The 18543-nt window shown below is 36.0% G+C and overlaps 1 protein-coding gene across 2 annotated transcripts in view; it reads left to right on the forward strand.

The window, feature by feature from the left end:
* Window positions 1-547: 547 nt before the first annotated feature.
* The window catches only part of kansl1b (KAT8 regulatory NSL complex subunit 1b), an 83144-nt gene continuing 65148 nt past the window's right edge, over window positions 548-18543 (forward strand). The window contains exons 1-2 of one of the 2 annotated variants that reach the window (XM_081352694.1): window positions 548-573; window positions 1691-1795. The gene's annotated coding sequence lies outside the window, so the exon portion shown is untranslated. Of the gene's footprint in view, window positions 574-1690; window positions 1796-3885; window positions 4381-18543 lie in introns of those variants that run through there. The other variant, XM_081352693.1, reaches the window with a different exon arrangement.

The following is an 18543-nucleotide window of genomic DNA, read 5'->3' on the forward strand; positions in this document are numbered from 1 at the left end:
TGTACGCTAATCTAAACTTGGCTTTTTCTTAAACACTGTTCAAAAGTGCATAGGCTCGTAAATTACCATTGGTTTTCATCAACATGCCATGATTCCGCTCGAATGCCTACAGTTATTTATACTGCTGTAAAAAACAACTGAAATGTGATGTCCCTTCACTGGACAATGTAAGAAGGTTTCGGCATTTTTAACTTAATTATAAATGTCTAATAATAATGTATTCCCATAGATATGCGCTGACATTTATAAAATAGCTTGCGACAGTTGCGAGAATGACAACAACAGACAAAGATACTGCGATATTAAGCTATTTAATAGGCCTGAGGTATGTTCAAACGTGACAGTATGTTGGGTACCTGTATATTTAATACACAATAAATTCAAACAAATAAACAAAAATCAACTCTTTTGCAAAGTTACATTTTTTTTTTTTTTTTTACTTTCACTCGTAAGCCCATCTCTCTCTCTAAAAACACATAAACCAGCCAATCAGCAGACGGCTTTCCACCCACTGACCAATCATAGGTTGAAATGAGGCGGTACTTCCGGCTCAAGTCTGGTTGATCTGTGCAGGTAAGTGAACGTGAATTCTGTACTCTGTCATGTAAAATATACTTATTTTGCTGTTTTAGTATGGAAAAAATACTGTTTTCAACGTAAAATGTTGTATAAGGTCTAAAGGAAAACGCTGTTTCATTTTTCATCTCATTCAGTGAGCGGTAGACATAATGACAAAGTAATTTCATCCCGGAGATTGCAGTCAACAGGCCAAAAATTGTTTGGGTTCAAAAAAATCTCTCAGTCCATCAGAATTAACCTCCACATAAAATCAAACCAACTATAAAATTGTATTTTTCCTGTAGCTGCAAGTGAGAATGTCAGTTAAGATTGTACCCTTTGAATTCGTCTTCAAGATGTGAGTGGTGATGAAAGAAAGGCTGTAATACAGCAGAGACTGTCAGCTGATGATGTTAGCATGCTAAACCTGCTGTGAACGGGCATGAGTAAACGAAATTAAAACTGAACTTTATTTAAAAAAAAACTTATATAATTAAATTGCAGTAAATCTGCTATTCTTATTCATATCTCTATTATACTCTACACGTCTTATTTATTATATTTTATTGTATGTAGTTGTGTTTCAAAACCTACTGAGCTGCCTATTAAGTCAGCATATTGAACGCACGTATTATGGCAGCGTACGTGCTTTTGAAACACTCTCCCAAACTCCATCATCTGGCTTCAGATGCCGTTTCTAATGCGCTGTTTTTGTATTTTACTATTTGTATTTTTAGTCTTGTTTAAAAAAAAAATAAAATAATTATCATATTTTGTTTACATTTTACTGATCTGACTGAACTAACTTTATGAAATAGCCTAAGTTCTCTCCTGTTATTGTCTCCCAAAGATCTGACTGTATAAGTGAAAGAGACACGATACATTTGCAGCTTTATATTATGTAATGAATATGTAGGTGTAATATTTAAAAACCTTTAAAATATAAAGTTTAAAATTGTGCAATTTAGATTAAATATTATTATAATATATATATATATATATATATATATATATATATATATATATATATATATATATATATATATAATCATGCATGTTATTGTTAGGAATATGGGCTATTACAATTATAAATGTATATGCTAACAGTCTTTTTTATTTGTTTGTTTTTCAGACTGCTGGTTGGATCGCTGTCTGTCTTTTTTTGAGTTTACAAGTTACATTTGGATTAATAATGGAGGTTTCCGTAAACCATAGACTGAAACCAGTCATCTCTAAGGTCTGACACTCTTAAGTTATTTTCATGTTTATTTACATTTATTTGTAATATATTAGAGGGATGTTCCTGTAGTATCTCTTTAGTATGTATACTGTAAGTAGTTAGAATACTCAAAAAAGCGTCTGCTAAATAACCAGTGCCACAGAAAAGAAGTTAAGAAATTGATTATTCCCATTTTAAACAGTAGATGGTGCTGTCTTTTTATTTATGAGGACCCCTGTAAACAGGAAGCTCAGTCTAAACCCTCCATATCATGGTTGCATAATTTCTAATCTCTTATGATAAAAGCCCATTTTAGTGTATTTTGATTTATATTTACTTTGTTGCTAATTTTTGTCTTTCTGTTTGCAACTACAACTGGTAATACAAATGTTGTATTTAAGTTCACACGCAGGGGTCTTGTATAACATTTATCTTATTCTATAGCGGTCATATTCCACTCCACTTGGTATTGTTTTCTTGAACACTTCATACCCCTTGGTCACTATAGATCACTTCAGATGCCCTTGAGTTCCCTCTGCTGGTAGAACATTTGTTTTAGAACAACTTCTTTCTAGAAATGTGCATCAATAGGCAGGGCTCCAGGCACGACTTACTGTGCTGTTTTTATCCATATTTCATAGTATGCTATTTTGTTAAAACATTTGAATTTTGGTCAAATTCAGCGGCGGTTTCTTCATTAGGGCGATCGGGCGACGCACCACCTAAGTGTGAAAGGGACTTTCTATCACTATCTCATTCAACCACAGAGTTACGCTAGCAGTCACTCACTGTTGTTCTGCCTCTGGATATAGTCCAATCAGCGCCGAGTCACGTTCTGTGGAGTACCGCCTCTTTTTGGGCGATTTCACTCTGGCTGAGAATCGCCCAGAGTCTTCCCATAGACTTACATTCAAAGATTTTTTTTTTTCGAACTGCAGGCACTGCAATGCATTCTCTATGGGTTCCGGGAGGGCTCGCACTAACGTGCTTTCGTCATCATACGTAACCTTAAACTTGTGCAGCGATTGGTGGAAACAAATGTACCTCTATTAGTATTTAGCCATAAGCTGAAGTGACATCCAATAATTTCCTCAGTGCATAACTTACATTTCACGGACATATTCTCCATCTGTAAATGTTAGAAAGTCCAGTTTGCCGTCATGAGTGGGCGAGCTTTCTGCAAGCTATACTTCCGTGAACGAGCGCCCCCGCGTGCATGCGCGCCGAACAGACGGAGCGCAATAGAATAGTCTGAGCGCAATTATTCTGACTAATATACATTAGCACTAAATTATAAATATATTTAGCTAAAACATTTGTTGTTGAATATTTGTTGTTGTTGTTGGTGAACATAAATGTGCTAGATAATTTCAAACCTACCTGTGTATTTTTATGATATTAGCTTTTTTTTTTTTGGTTTAGAAAATTTAACTACTTCTTTAAAAAACATTATTTTGTTTTTAGATTGTAATGTTGCAATGTTAGAATGTAATGTGATTCATTTGACCCCTTTTTTGGATAGACTGCAGATAGACAGCAAGGTTGCACTATGTTTGTTTTTATAACCTTCAATATAAACATTGTTTGTAGGACAATATCGATCAGGATATTAAATATAAAAAAAAAAAAAAAATACAGGTTTTTTTTTATTCAAATAGAAAAATAATAATTAAATACTCAGATTATACCATTTATGCCATTTAGCCCAAAAATTCAGATTTATTTGGCAATTGGCTATTTCCCAACCCTACCGGCTGAAGTTTTAGCTAAACTTTAGGCTTATGATAGCTACATTATTATCACTGTTAAATTGTTATTTAACAATAAGCCTACATTCAGTCCTGAATTAAAAATTCAGTTTGTTGTGCCCCCCCAAAAAATTTTAGCACCAGCCGCCACTGGTCAAATTTAGATTCTGACTGTTTTCGACCAATTATGCTTCTGCTTGAATAGGATTAATTTGGTGATGATGTACTAAATGCACGTCTGAATGTGGCGCCCCCTAATGCCATGACGCATTATGTCAGGAAGCTCGGCGCCTCTAGCGGCCAGTCAGAGTAGCGCGTCTCTCTCCCGCCACTGCGCCGCTCCGCTTCTTTCTGTTTGTCAGACTCGCAATCCGAGGGAGAGGAGCGAGCCGCCATTTTCCGAGCTCGTCGCTTCCCCCTCGAACGACAACAATCAAAAAACGGACGAAAACCGGGTTTTAACAGCCGAAATCGAACACGAAGACCTTTCGGAGAAGGAGAGAAGGGATTGCGCTCAAAGAACGACCGGAAAAGGGATACATTTCTCTGTTTTTACGTGGCTTTTGTCGGGGGCGATTGAAAAACAGCCGACTGGGCTCCTATAGCTCGACTGCCCCCGTTTCTTTCGCCCATTTCGTGATTCCTAAACGCAGCCTGGAGGAGTGGGAGGAGGAAGAGGAGGGGGGTTACCGAACACCGGAGCGCGCGAGAGGCCGGGGATTTTTCCACCTGAACGTGCAACAGTGGAATCTGCATCTGGATAATTGCTCCTGTCTGTCAGTTATTACTACTATATTTTTTAAGTGTGGGGGTTTATTACATCAATTTCCCCCGGAATCGGCTCCTCATCACGTGGTAGGTTCCTCCTTTTCTCTTTGTTAGTTTATAACTCGGTGGCGTGAGGCAACTTCAGACATTTTTAACGCAATTATGCACTAAATCGACGTGCGGTGAAATAGTGCATGTCGAGGGCGCGTTAACTCTATAAATGCGGCCCAGATCGGACGCCTTTTGCTCTCGGTAGTTATTTTCCACGGTTTGTTCTGGTTAAACTCATAAAGTAGGCGGCGTTGAAAGTCAGACCATCAAGGTTGCAAAATCAGCCTGACTAGCACAGACATAATTATACGTGTCAACTTTACGAAAGCACGTAGTTGGTAATCGCACATGAGACGAGTTCGTTCACTCAGAGGCTTTTGCCTTGAGTAGGTTAAACCCATGCAATATGCGCGTGTGTGATCATGGGTTGGGTGCGCAGTATATGTCTGTCTGCTGCATCTAGATCAGTGGGGTTTCGCCTGTGCTGTGCGAATCTTGTGCATTGCATTAAGATCTGTTATTGGATGTTGTCCCAGGCCTATGCATCACATGGATTTCCAGTAATACAGATTAATTATACAGTCAACGCGTACTGGCCCTTTAAGACGCACAAAAAAATGTAGTTCTTTTTTTTAAATCTAATATATATTTTAAAGAAAACAAATAGCACATACATTTGATTTCCGGGATCTGTTCAGTACTGAACATACGCATGTATGTGTAAAAATGATGCAATCGTTCGGTAAACAGTTACAACTTTTGCATTGAGACTGGACACGGGGAGTTTTCCATAACTAGCTGCATTACATAATATTTGGTTGTTTTTTCCCTCTTCCCCCTTTGGTTTGCCCTCGCCCCGCTGAACCGGACTGACGTCGCGAGAGAATGTTTTATATCATCGTCTCTGTCCTCGCGCCATCGGCTGCGTCTCGAAACGTAGCGAAATAATGTCCAAAAATGCTGTTTTGGTAGGCAACACGCCAGCTTTCGAAACGCAGCCAGCGATTCTTCATGGCCTTCAGCTCGTCCTAGCCCATATTTTCCGTATAATAGGGGGTTTATTTATATTTAGCTGAGCATTTTGCCTGGTTGTGGACAGCAGATGGCTTTAGGTGTAATTGAACATTAACCTGCTCAACCTGTGGTTAGTTTAACGCGCTGTACTTTTCCATTATATAATGTGTTACGTTGCATATTTTTCGCAGCACACCGTTGATCTCAGGTCTCAAATATAACAGGTTCCGCATGTGTACGTGATGTTTATGGTTTGAAGAGACATTCGTGATGTATTGTCCCTCATTAATGACGTGTTTTTATTGTTATGCCTTTTGTACCTTTACATGTTTAGCCCTTTTTTTTAACACATTCAGATACATTATATATTGTCTGTCCCACAAGACATTGACTGTAATTTATTAAATGGGTGCCTGTTTGTCGTTCTGAAACCTTGTTGTTCCTAGATGGGGTTAAAACATGGTTGAAACAAAGACTTTCCTAGACCCAAACCTCCTCCCCCCCTCGTTTGATAGATGGATACTGTATTGATCCTTAATGGTAAATGCCATGTCTCTCTCTTGTGCTGTTTGTTCCGTTTGCTCTCTTATTTCCTGGTTTTGAGGTCTTTTGTTGTTCTGTACTGGAAAAGTCTGTTTTGGATTAAACTAGCTCTTTATTACATTGACTGCACAGCAAATGCATTGAATTGTTAAAGTCTGTCTGTGGGATATTTTAAGAGTCTCCAGGGGTCAACATATGATTATGAGCTGTTGTGTACTTTTCGTTCCATCCAGATTTATCATTGTCCTACATCCCCTCCTTACAGGAAGAGCTGTTACGTAACACATCAATACCATTGACTAAGTGCTTTAATTTTTTTCAAGGCGGTGCAGTCATTTGGAAATCTCATCAACACTTTCTTTCTTTTCCTTTGCTTCGTGTTTTTGGTGCATAAATAAGCACTTAATATTCTTTAGGTAAATTATTTGACCTTGAAGTCATTTAGACACTAGTGTTTTTTTTTTATTTATTATTCCTTTGTTTTTTTTAAGGTATTCATAAAAATCCTAAAATTTGTCTATTTCTCTCTAGACATTCTTGATATACCTTTTGTGTGGGCTGCCACATTTCTCAGCTGTTGAGCTGCATGAAATTATTTTTGGCTCCCACACTGTTGAAGGCTGTCCAAGTGAATTTAAAGAGAATTGAATTATTGCTTTAAGGCATTTAAATCAATCTTCCTGTAATCCTTTTATGATCCATTTGAGTATTGATACCCTTGCAAGTCTGTGCAACTCATAGTCAATGTCAGTTTGAAGTATAAGCCTGTGTCACAAAAAGTACCTGTTTTTGTCTGACTCAAAAACCCCAAGGCCTGGCTTTATTTTAAACTTAAAAGGCTTAGCTTCTAGCTTGTATCTGTTAAGTGTAATTTAAGTTCTCCTTGGCAGGGCATTATATTGGCAGGACTTTGGGAGGTTAAAAATGAAAAGTGAAAGAAAGTGCAAGCTACTGACAAACAGTGTCTGGAAACATCAAGGTTGTTCTTCTCTCTGGAAAGTTCAAGGCCGGGACTGAAGACATCCATTTGGCTGGCAGCAGAGAGAGGAGTCAGTCAGATTGTGAGACGGGACCACCTGTTTAATGTGTTTGGGAAAAACAACCTGACACGGTGGCCTGTATCCAGAGAAAACCTCTGTAGTTTTAGTCCAATTAACATGAATTCTCTGTTACAAGGGCAAGTGTGTCTGTTTTACAAACAACAGCACTTTTTTGGCGCACAGCTATTCACTTTAAGTCTTTTTAAATGAAATACTTTTTTTATTTCAGTCTTAAAGGGCTTCTGTAAGTAAATTCCCCCTGCTGGGAATACTTGAACCATATGGAAGAAATCAAAGCTTTCCAGACTCCATGAGAATTATGAGTTGACCTTCTGCCTCTGAAGTCTCTGAAATTTCCTCCTTTTTTTGTAGATTGATCTTCTGAAGAGAAAGATAAACCACCACTGTTTATCAAACGAGCCGTGACAGTTGTTGAAAGTTGTTAGCTAAGGTTAGGCCGAACCTTGAGTTTAAAGTTCATTTACCTCTCACAAGGGTAGTTGACATGAACAACTTTAGGGAAATTGACATGCTGTAATCCATCGAAAGCTATTTTAAACAGCATTTTGCTTATTTTATAATTATTAAGTTTATAGCTATATGGAATATTTGAACTTTTACGACTTGGATATCACACCATAGGACAAATACTGCAAAAATGAAGGCAATATGCATTTTCCCATTATAAATCCATATAAATTTTAACCTAAGATTCTCATGTGTTTTAAAATAGTTCAAGGGCATGTGATGCGTCAACTTTCCACAAATAAAGGCCTTTTCATAAAGGCTTTCTCTCACACACACACCTACATTTACACACTCCAAAGATAAACTCTCATTCACACACTTCCTCCTCAGGCCAGACAGTGTGAGAACCATGATCTGGACTTATTACAACCACTTGAAATCAGTTTTGTTTAAGTGATGTATTGATTATGAGTAGATGAGTAGAGGTTGTATTTTAATCAGGAGAATGTGATCAATCAATGCCTACATTTTAATCATTTTATGTATAGATAGATTGATATTATATTTAGATGTCCTGCAAGAGCAGTTGTCTAAGTGCAAACTGTTACAGGATTTGTTTTTGTAAGAACCTTGTGTTTTCTCATAAGTCAGCACTGAGTGTGGCATAGGTTACACAAAAACATGACTGTTCTGAGATCTGTGTTGGTAGTGCTGTTGTGGCTTTAGGTAATTGTAATTACTCAACTGCACTGTGCTCAATATCCCCTGAGAAAATAAGAGTTGCTAGCTAGCGATGACATGCTCGTCTTTGGTATGTAAATAGGGTAAACGTACCTATTAAGCTCACCAAAATCTACATTGAGACATTTTTAGTGCACAAGATATTGGTTTTAGTACAAGAAGTTATTTTAAAATAAAATATTAATCTCTCACACTATAATATTTCATTTTATTTTAAATGACAAAAGTATTTCAATTAAGATGTACATCATTAAATATAAAAAGTCTGGCTGTGCTTAATGGGTACATTTTGTACCCTTTAAGCACACCCCTGTTCCCAATAAGCTCACAACAAGTTTTATTAAAAATTCTTGTTTATTTTATACAACCTTTTTAAGGAATAATTGAAAAAAGTTTTATTTGAAGGTACAGAGTCAATCACAAAAAAACAGAACACTAAAATCAAGCAACAAGGCATTCAATTTGATCAGGTAGCCTATCCTATTCATAGTGACGTGTCATTCAAACTCATTGCAACGTCTAGACTAGTACACGTTCAGCTATGTAACCCATATTGAAAAATCAAATAACAAAACAAACCAATGTGCTCTTTAAAGGGATACTCCACTTTTTTTGGAAATTGGCTCATTTTACAACTCCCCCAGAGTTAAACAGTTGAGTTTTACCGTTTTCGAATCCATTCAGCCGATCTCCGGGTCTGGCGGTACCACTTTTAGCATAGCTTAGCATAGATCATTGAATCAGACAAGACCATTAGCATCTCTCTCAAAAAAATGACCAAAGAGTTTCGATATTTTTCCTATTTAAAACTCGACTCTTCTGTAGTTACATCGTGTACTAAGACCGACGGAAAATGTAAAGTTTAAATTTTCTAGGCTGATATGGCTAGGAACTATACTCTCAAAATCGCACCTTTTCATTTTCCGTCCGTCTTAGTACACGATGTAACTACAGAAGAGTCAAGTTTTAAATAGGAAAAATATCGAAACTCTTTGGTAATTTTTTTGAGAGAGATGCTAATGGTCTTGTCCGGTTCAATTCATTATGCTAAGCTATGCTAAAAGTGGTACCGCCAGACCCGGAGATCGGCTGAATGGATTCGAAAACGGTAAAACTCAACTATTTAACTCTGGGGGAGTTGTAAAATGAGCTTATTTCCAAAAAAAGAGTTAAAGGGAGTATCCCTTTAACTCTCTGGGTCAGAGCTTTCCTGTCTACTCCAAACTTCTTGGACAGATACGACAGGTTTCTGATGGCTCCTTCTTTGTATGACATGCCTCTTTCATCTTTGGGCATACACTATAGTTTCGTCTAGCTTTTGTCATCTTAAGACTGTGAAAATAAGTTTATTAATCATTTTTTTGAAGATTAACATAGTGACAACCATCAGTTAATATTTAAATTCTGATTATTAAGTATTTACATAGACGTTTAATGTGGGTGAGCTTAAAGGGAGCACACACTGTGCTTAATTGGAGCAAAAACATTTTTTAATTAATAAATATTAAATTAATATTTAAAGGAAAATATTTAGCTAAATTAATAATCTAGGTAATGTATTAAGTTTATACCAATTTTAATATGAACAACTATTATAGACAATATCTATGAAATTATGCTTTTTCTAATTGATGTCACACTGAAGCTGTGTGATTGTCATAGTAGTGCACCCTTTAAGCTCACCTAACAATAATATGAATTCTTTAAAAATTACAGCAGTTTAAAACCACAGACTATCAATAAAATGTAAAATTATAATATTATGGATTTAAAAGTACAAGCCATTAATTCCTGTGAAGTAATATATTAATGTAGCACACAATCTTATACAGCTAGTAAGCTAGCTATGTTCGTAGCATCTGGGCTATGTTGCTAAAACTATCTTTTAGATCTAACTGTAATTATTTCCCACATCCAGGTTCCAGGTTATAATATTCAAAAGTCTAAACATTAATCTCTTAATTTTGCAATAAGAAGATGTACTTCTTCAAAATAAAGGCTTAAACATATAAAAAATGCACATCTGAGGGGCTCCTCTTCTGGTGAAAGTTTTCAGACAGCTTTGAAAATAGCCGCCAGACAGTGTGAACACATGGACACACATATCTCAGTGTGCAATGGTCTGATTGGTTTAAAATTACAGGAGGTATATAGTAACAAACACATCAATTGGTTAATACATCAAATAGGATAATACATTGCTGTTTCTTTTTATAATCTGAGCTCCAAGATGGTAGTGTGCTTAATGGGTACTTGAGCTTAATAGGTACGTTTACCCTAAGTGTCCAAATGCTAATTTGGAAAAATTGGGATTGTTTGAGAGGACCCAGGGAACTACTACCGGTACTTTTTCTCCACCATTCAGGAGTCATTGAAATACATGTTTTTGACCTTCACAAGTTTCAGGGAGTGTGAGAGGAGGAGGTTGTTGTCACAGTCGACAAAGCGGATCGTTTGAAAACTTCCCTTGTGATAGGTTGTTGTTTGAGGGCCCAGATTAGAGCCACAAAGATTAAAGATAAAAACAGACAATTTATTCTAACATTTTTGTTGTTTTATTGAAAGGGACTAAAGTAAGGAACAACATTCTATATGTAGGCCTATTTAGGGTTGTATTTTGTGTATTCTTTGGCACATCAACCCTCTACAATGCAAGTAATTCACTCCCATAAGCGACAATTTTCATGCTAGGCAACTAAATAATGTCTATCATTAGTATAAGTAGCCTATATCACATAGTATAAGTTCAGCACATATATATTTTCACTCGTCTTGAACACTGAGCGCTTGAGTTTCGCTCTCCGTCTTTTAAAATGCACTATTACAATTAATCTCAATGGATGCACAGCGTATTTGACGCACTGTAAATGCACTTTGTGAAGGCGCCTGACTAACCGTCGTTTAGCTGAGAGCCCCTAAAATATGTTCTTGGTTGTATTTTCCTGTCAAAACAGTTCATTTGGAATTATTCTGTTTAAAGGTGCTCTAAGCGCTGTCACACGTTTTTTAGGCCAAATTTTTTTTTGTCACATACAGCAAACATCTCCTCACCATCCGCTAGCTGCCTGTCCCCTGAACACACTGTAAAAAAAAACACGGTCTCTGTAAACACCCCAGGCTCCACAAACAGCAAGAAAAACAAACTGGGCTAACCCGCACCACGAAACATAACAAACTGTTCCAGCCAATAACCGACAAGAAGGATTTGGCGGTGGGGTTTGGGGGGTTAGTGCGCGGATGAGGAGGAGGGAGGGTCTAGCTAGCCTTCATTTTGTTTGACAATACTTAAAACGTCAACAAAAAGTGACGTCACCCAACATCACTTGGAGCACCTTTAATAACAAGCAGAAGCCTCTGCTGGTTTATTCAGTTGTGGGCAGAACTGATAATGCGTAAAAATGTAAACGTGAGATACAGGTCAGTGAAACAACAAAAAGTGCAAGGTCTAGAGATGCACTTTTTTAAAAGTTGAATTTCTTTTAATTTGAGCACTGCGTTTCTAGAATGCCGTGTCGTGCAGCTGCAAAAGATGCGACACGCGAGCGCAGCTGTTCAAGACTTCTGTCTAGCGCGTTTACATTGAAAAACAATTGAAAAAGCGCGGTGCATGGAAAAATGCGTTCTGTGTGAATGGCCCTTTCAGCAAATCAATTCGAATGAATGCAGACAACATGATTAATATTCATTAACCCAGCAGCTCATCAGACCTTAGTGTCTTTTATATTGTTATTAGTATTAGAATCAATATATATATATATTATTGTAGAAACACTGAATGACCAACATCTCCAACCCTAATTTCTGTTAAAATGACAAATATGCATTCATACATGGTTACCAAGTTTTAGTTCTAATTAGGCTATTGAAGTTTTCATAAAAAATGCTTGATTGACTGATGTTAAAAGTGTAGTTGTTTTGCTTTCAGATCATATCACATATGAGTGTATATTAATGTAAAAAGCTGTGCCATTTTATGAAGATAAGATGGGGGTTGTTTTGACAGTTAAAAAAATAATAAACAAGGCTCAAACATTTCGTAACAGACATGCGTGTTTAGTTGAGCAATTCCATCAGTTTGCCTGTAAAGCATTGAAATAAATATCAGTAAATAATGGTAACTTAAATAATGTAATAAAGGTAAATATATATATAAAAAAAAACATTAGTTTTATATTTCCACACGAAGATGCGTGATATAGCCTATACCGCTGTGCGCTTTGAGAGGGATGTGGGACATATATCTTCATGTTTTCTACTTGTTGTAAAAGGTCTGAAGAGTGAATTTTATCTTCCACAAAGGCAAGACATTTAAGCGATGTTTAATTTTGCGCTGCCAGAGAAAGCGAATAATCGGCATTAGATAATTACAGAATAGAATACAAAATAATACATTATCTGCCTCATTCTGTACAAGAAGCCACTTTAGATCTAAAATGAAAGTTATTTCAAACACTCGACTGACGTTATCAACAAATTTGGAGTAAAAACATGTAGGCTAATGTTTGCTGCATTTTGCTTTTCAAATGCAATTGACTCAAACTCGCAGTGCTTGCAAAGATGGAGCAGAATTTACTGAGCTGATTGAGCCGCTCTGATCACACTGCCGCTCCTCAATATGAAACACGCTGTGCATATATTTATATAAGTATCATGTTAAAGCATTTGCCTTTTGATAGTTATTACCATATTATGCATGCAAACATACTGATTGTCTGCTTAACAGAAGTCATTGTTTTTTTGTATCAGTTCCAGAATCGACCTACAGCCTTGTCAATCCATACTGCACATATTTTCCTTTTCAGGAAAGGAAAGTAAGCAAGTTTGTGTAGGCCTACATAGGGCTGGGCGATATGGAGCAAAAAATATATCTCGATATATTTTGCTATATCTCGATATACGATATATATCTCGATATCTTTACAGGAAAAATAACCCCCCAAAAACTACTGCAAAAACAAATATGCCAAATACTACAAAGTCTTTTTTTTTTATTGAAGTGCAAATAGGTAGGCAGTTCATGTATGAACAAAGTGTTTCTGCGACATTTAAAAAAAAAAAAAAATCCCTGTATACAAAAATAATAATTTAACTGTAAAATAAAGGAAGAAATAATACACATTGCACTATTTTTAATAAACCTGTATATAAATATCATTACTAATTTTGGCAAATAAATATAAAAAATGCCATATATCCCCCAAAAACTGCACAACTGTAGAGTAAAACATTAATTTAAAAAAAGTTATAAAAATGCGTCTAAAAACTGACATGATTGTTACAAAATCACACTGTCTGGGGCCTCTGGAGAACTCAGAACAACTGTTAGCATAAAGTTTAAGGTAAAAATAACTGCCATTAAATTACAGTATCTTACTACTATGCAATTAGATAAACTGTTCATTCATTACATCACTTTACCTCTGTCTTTATCCTCTTCTCTTCTTTTTGGCACTGTATCTATAGCAGAATAGGTAGGCTAATGCTAATTTATAATGTGTCATGTAAATTCGGCCATCCGTCACAATCAGGAAACTTTCACCGTGTCTAGAGCTGGCGCGAGCTGCCAGGCCCGTTTCTACAGGGGAGCATGTTAAGTGTGAGTGTGTTAAGCGCCCTCAAACAAAAGCAATGCAGCGAGAGGCGACGCTACACAAAAAAATACCAACAACAACTGATCGCGCGCGCGCGCTGTTTCGGACGCACTTCAAGCACTCGCTGGGCGGGGAAAGATTGATGTGCCTGACCGGACTCGGGGGACTTGGTTGAATGAGACAACACGCGAGGGGAGGGGGAACAAAAGCAAGCAGGCGGAGGACGGCAACGGCGAGCACAGCACATAGAAGGCAAACAAGCAAAGTGGCGAAATCATAATTAAATATAAACAATATATCGATATATACGATATGTCAAAATCCATATCGAGTTTAAAAAATATCTCGATATATCGTAAATATCGAGATATCGCCCACCCCTAGGCCTACATCTTATTTGTCATTATATCCACTAGGGCTGTCATGATTCCTCGATTAAATTTGTGTACTCTATTTAAAAAAATCCTTGATTTGCAATTAGGGATGCGCGGTATACCGGTACTGCAAAAATACCGGTATATATTATATTTCAAACGGTACAATATCATAATTTTGCTCAATTCGGTATTTAATGCGCTGCTGTTTCGAAGTTCACCGCTAGGCGGCAGTGCGCTACCCAAACTGACGCGGGTCACGCACAACCGGCAAACGGTGACAACGGAGGAACACGATGGATCAAACAGATGAAGCTCATTCTACACGCCCGAAATTAATAAATAAAGAGAGCAGTAGGAGTGAAATATAGCATTACTTTGCCTACAAAAGTAATGAGAAAGGTGAAGCAACAGACCTCAATGCACCACTCTACAAACACTGCTTTAAATTTGCGACGGGAGGCAACACATAAAATCTGGCTAACGTTGAGCACTTGTCACTTGATCATCCTGACTTGTTCAAAGAGTTCAGAGATCGACAGGTGAGTCCATCATTCAACTGTTTTAATTTAGACTTTTATTCATAGCGCACATACATAAAAGCTTATCAATTAAATATGACACGGTTAACACGAAAGCTCAAATGTGCTTGCATGACACGTTAGAACTAATGAAGTTTAGGTCTCATAATTTTTGCACTTTCAAACAATCATATATTAATTGAATTTGAATGAATAAAGAGATTAGTGATATTAATTTTAGTATTAGTGATAGTAAAATGAATGGCATATCACTGCTGCTGTGGCGAGTGCGACCCCTAGAGGAATCTAAGGAATCTAGAGTAATAGTAGTAATATGGATATTACTAATATGAATGTTAGAGTAACACTTTACATTTAAGCTACATTTGTCAACATTCATTAGGTAACCTGACCTAACCGTATTATAGCATTTATTAATCTAGATCAATCAGTAATTATTATTTATACTAATACATGTTTAGCATGTTAACATTACTTTATATGCAATGCATTAAACTAATATGAACCCAAACACAAACCAAACAGTAATCAAACCAAGATGAATAAATGCTATAAATGTTGATAATTCTCTGTTAATGCATGACAGCTAAAAATTACTCATTTCATTATTCTATTATTATTCTATATTAATCAATTATTATAGATATTAACCTATTTTAATTGTATCATTTCAGGTTTCTTTCTTTTTTTTCAAAATCCAAAATTTAATCTACTGTAAGTTCCCTGACTGTTTTTTATTTATTTATTTATTAGTTTCAAGCAGTGTTTTTTAATAAAATTGTTTCAATTCACTTAAATTTTGAGGCTGGTTATTTGTCACCTGTGGTATCGATTTAGTATCGATACCGAGGTATTAGGTTCTGGTACCGTACCGAAACCAAAATTATGGTATCGAGCCATCCCTATTTGCAATTTACCCATGTCGAGTAACCAGCAAAATACCGGAAGTGGCGGATTCCATGGAAGAGAATGAACCGTATTATTAGACTGTTTTCTAAGGCTGTACGATGTATTAAAACCAATAAAACCAAAAACCAATTTAAAAACCATACTAAAGCATAGTGTTATTGTAAATTCACAAAGGCTGTAATTCAGTTAAATAAATATATGCATTTTAAATATTTACATGCTTGTAGTTTACATGCGTCTCAGAGCAGAGGCCTGTACCATGATGGTAGTTGAACAAACTCAGGGTTAAGGCTGCGTTGGTTTTCATTTATACTTCTGTGTCGTTGTCCGAGTTGACATGCAATTACACATACAGAGGGAGCATGTGAAACCCGAGGGATCGGTTCTAGCAGACCAATCACTGCGCTTGCGGTCCGTATATATGTGTGTATATGTATATGTGTTATATATATTTACCACATGGAAAGGACTATTTCTTTTTTACATTTTTAAAGTATATATCAAAAATGTACTTATTCAAATGGGATTATTTTTCTCCCTTTATTTAGAACTTCTGGGCAAATGTTTGATTAAGAATGTAATGTAGAAATGTAAAATATAAAATATGAATGAAATATAAAACACATTTTCTTAAAAAAGAAATGATTACAGGCCCAACATAAAATATTGCTTTATAAAATTCCAAATATAAACATTGTACTGTTGTGAATTTGAGTTCGCAAGTGTTTCAGCACGACGAGCGCGTTGTAGTGGAAAGAGCATGTATGTGGAGTTAAGCCTTCATGACAAGCAGCCAGTTTGCTTGAGCATTCGCAGCATTTTGTGCCATTGTTGTAATAGGTTTATTTTGTGTGTGTGTGTGTGTGTATATATATATATATATATATATATATATATATATATATATATATATATATATATATATATATATATATATATATATATTAGGGCTGTGTATCACCAACAATGTCACGATACGATACGCATCACGATACTAAAGCCACGATACGATACGTATCACGATATGGATCAATTTGGAATTTCAGAGTTTTGTAACAGTAATATATGTTTATTTTATAACCAGTGTTATAACAGTTGTGATCACTGAAAAACCATTTAGTTTTTGTCATAAAAAACGAAGAGTTAAATGAAATAAAAAACTTGTCACAAAAAAGCTTAAAATGGCTTTTCCTTCAGTAGCGCAAATAAATACAATAGAATAAAGATAGCCTACCAATAAAGAGAAAACTTTTTGAATAGGTCTAGCACTAGTATTCAGAAATACTAGAAACTGAATAAAGTAATCAAATGCAAAATAAAACAGTAGTATTTTAGTCCTGATTAAATTAAATACATATGCTATTAATCCACAGGGATTAAAGTTCTCCGTCGCTACGACGGAAATCCGTTAATTGCAGCAAGTCTATGACGGATTTCCGTCAATTGCAGGGTTCCAGTCTGCCCTTAAAGTCTTAAATTCACTTTTCATAATTTTAAGGCCGTAAATAGGCTTTCATTTCTCAAATAGTGTAATAAATGTCTTAATTTTAGTTTGAATAGGAAAGACGAAGTGTATTCACCCTGCTGAGGGGGATGTGATCAAAGCCTGGAGTGGAGCAAAAGCACGTTCCTCTCTCCACACTAAGCACTCTGTAATCACTCCGCTCATGATCCACTCCGGGTTTTCAATTACAGCTCACGGAAAGTGCATGTCAGGCTACAGCTGAGCGCTGAGGTAGATATTTCAGTTACCATGGACATACTTATAATGCAGGTAGGGCGATATATCGATATATTTTTGAAATGCGATATGGAATTAGACCATATCGCATATATCGATATAGTTCAAATTTGCGCTGTAATCCTTGCTCCCCGCGCCCCCGCTCCTCCTATTCCACTCTGCGCGCGTGTTTAGAGCATGTTATGAGAGGCGAATCATGACTAACGTTACTTCAGAAAACCCAGCACAATAGGAACTACCAGGCAGTGACATAAGTGTACACTGAATTAGTTTTTCACCTCAGAAAAACGGACTGTCTTGTCCTGTCAGTCGTTATCCTGTTCTCGTAGCGCACACTCAATTGCACGCGCAAATGCGGCGGCGCGCGCTGTATCGCCTCACTGATCAAGTGCAAAAGAAACTACGAGCATGCAACGCCGTTACGTTGTAAATTACACGAAATAAAATAAATGCAGGTATGATTTTCATTCTATTCACCAGGAGCAGTTTCCATGTTTCATTAACAGTTATTGTTAATATTGTGTCACCATGGTAACTGTCGTTTCCATATTAACCCCAAAATGCCACTATTTTTCTTTGTGTTATTTTTAATATTTTTAAATGACTGTAGTGGCTCATACCAACATTGTATTAACAAAAACTAGTTTGGGACTGCTATTTAATAGCTTTAGCATAGGCCTAATGTTTATTTATTAGTACTAGTCTTTACTATTAGTCATATTCTTACAATTTATGTTAAGTAAAGGGGAAAAGTACTTGTGTGTGTTAATTTGTTATAATTTGCCTAAAATATATATATATATATATATATATATATATATATATATATATATATATATATATATATATATATATATATATATATATATATATATATATAGCCTATATAGGCAAATTATAACACGTTTACACAAAATTTGTTAACACACACAAGTACTTTTCCCCTAATAAATATATATTACTTATTGCGCCTACTAGCAATATTAAAGCGGTTTAAAACGTCTCCCCTTAAAACGCTATTGGTCTCGACTATTTAAAAAGTTAAAGGAATATGACTTGGCCTAAAAAAAATTCAGTCAGAAGAATTTTTTTCACTTTAATCCCTGAATCCAAATTCTTCAAATTAAAACTATCTTTTGTTGTTTTGACAACAATATTAAATGACAGACACATATGGCTTCTGTCCCTTTAAGAGCTAGTGCACGGATCCTGATTTCATTATACTGTCCCATCATG

Source organism: Scardinius erythrophthalmus, assembly GCF_964197995.2.
Source record: "Scardinius erythrophthalmus genome assembly, chromosome: 1".
Classification (NCBI taxonomy): Eukaryota; Metazoa; Chordata; class Actinopteri; order Cypriniformes; family Leuciscidae; genus Scardinius; species Scardinius erythrophthalmus.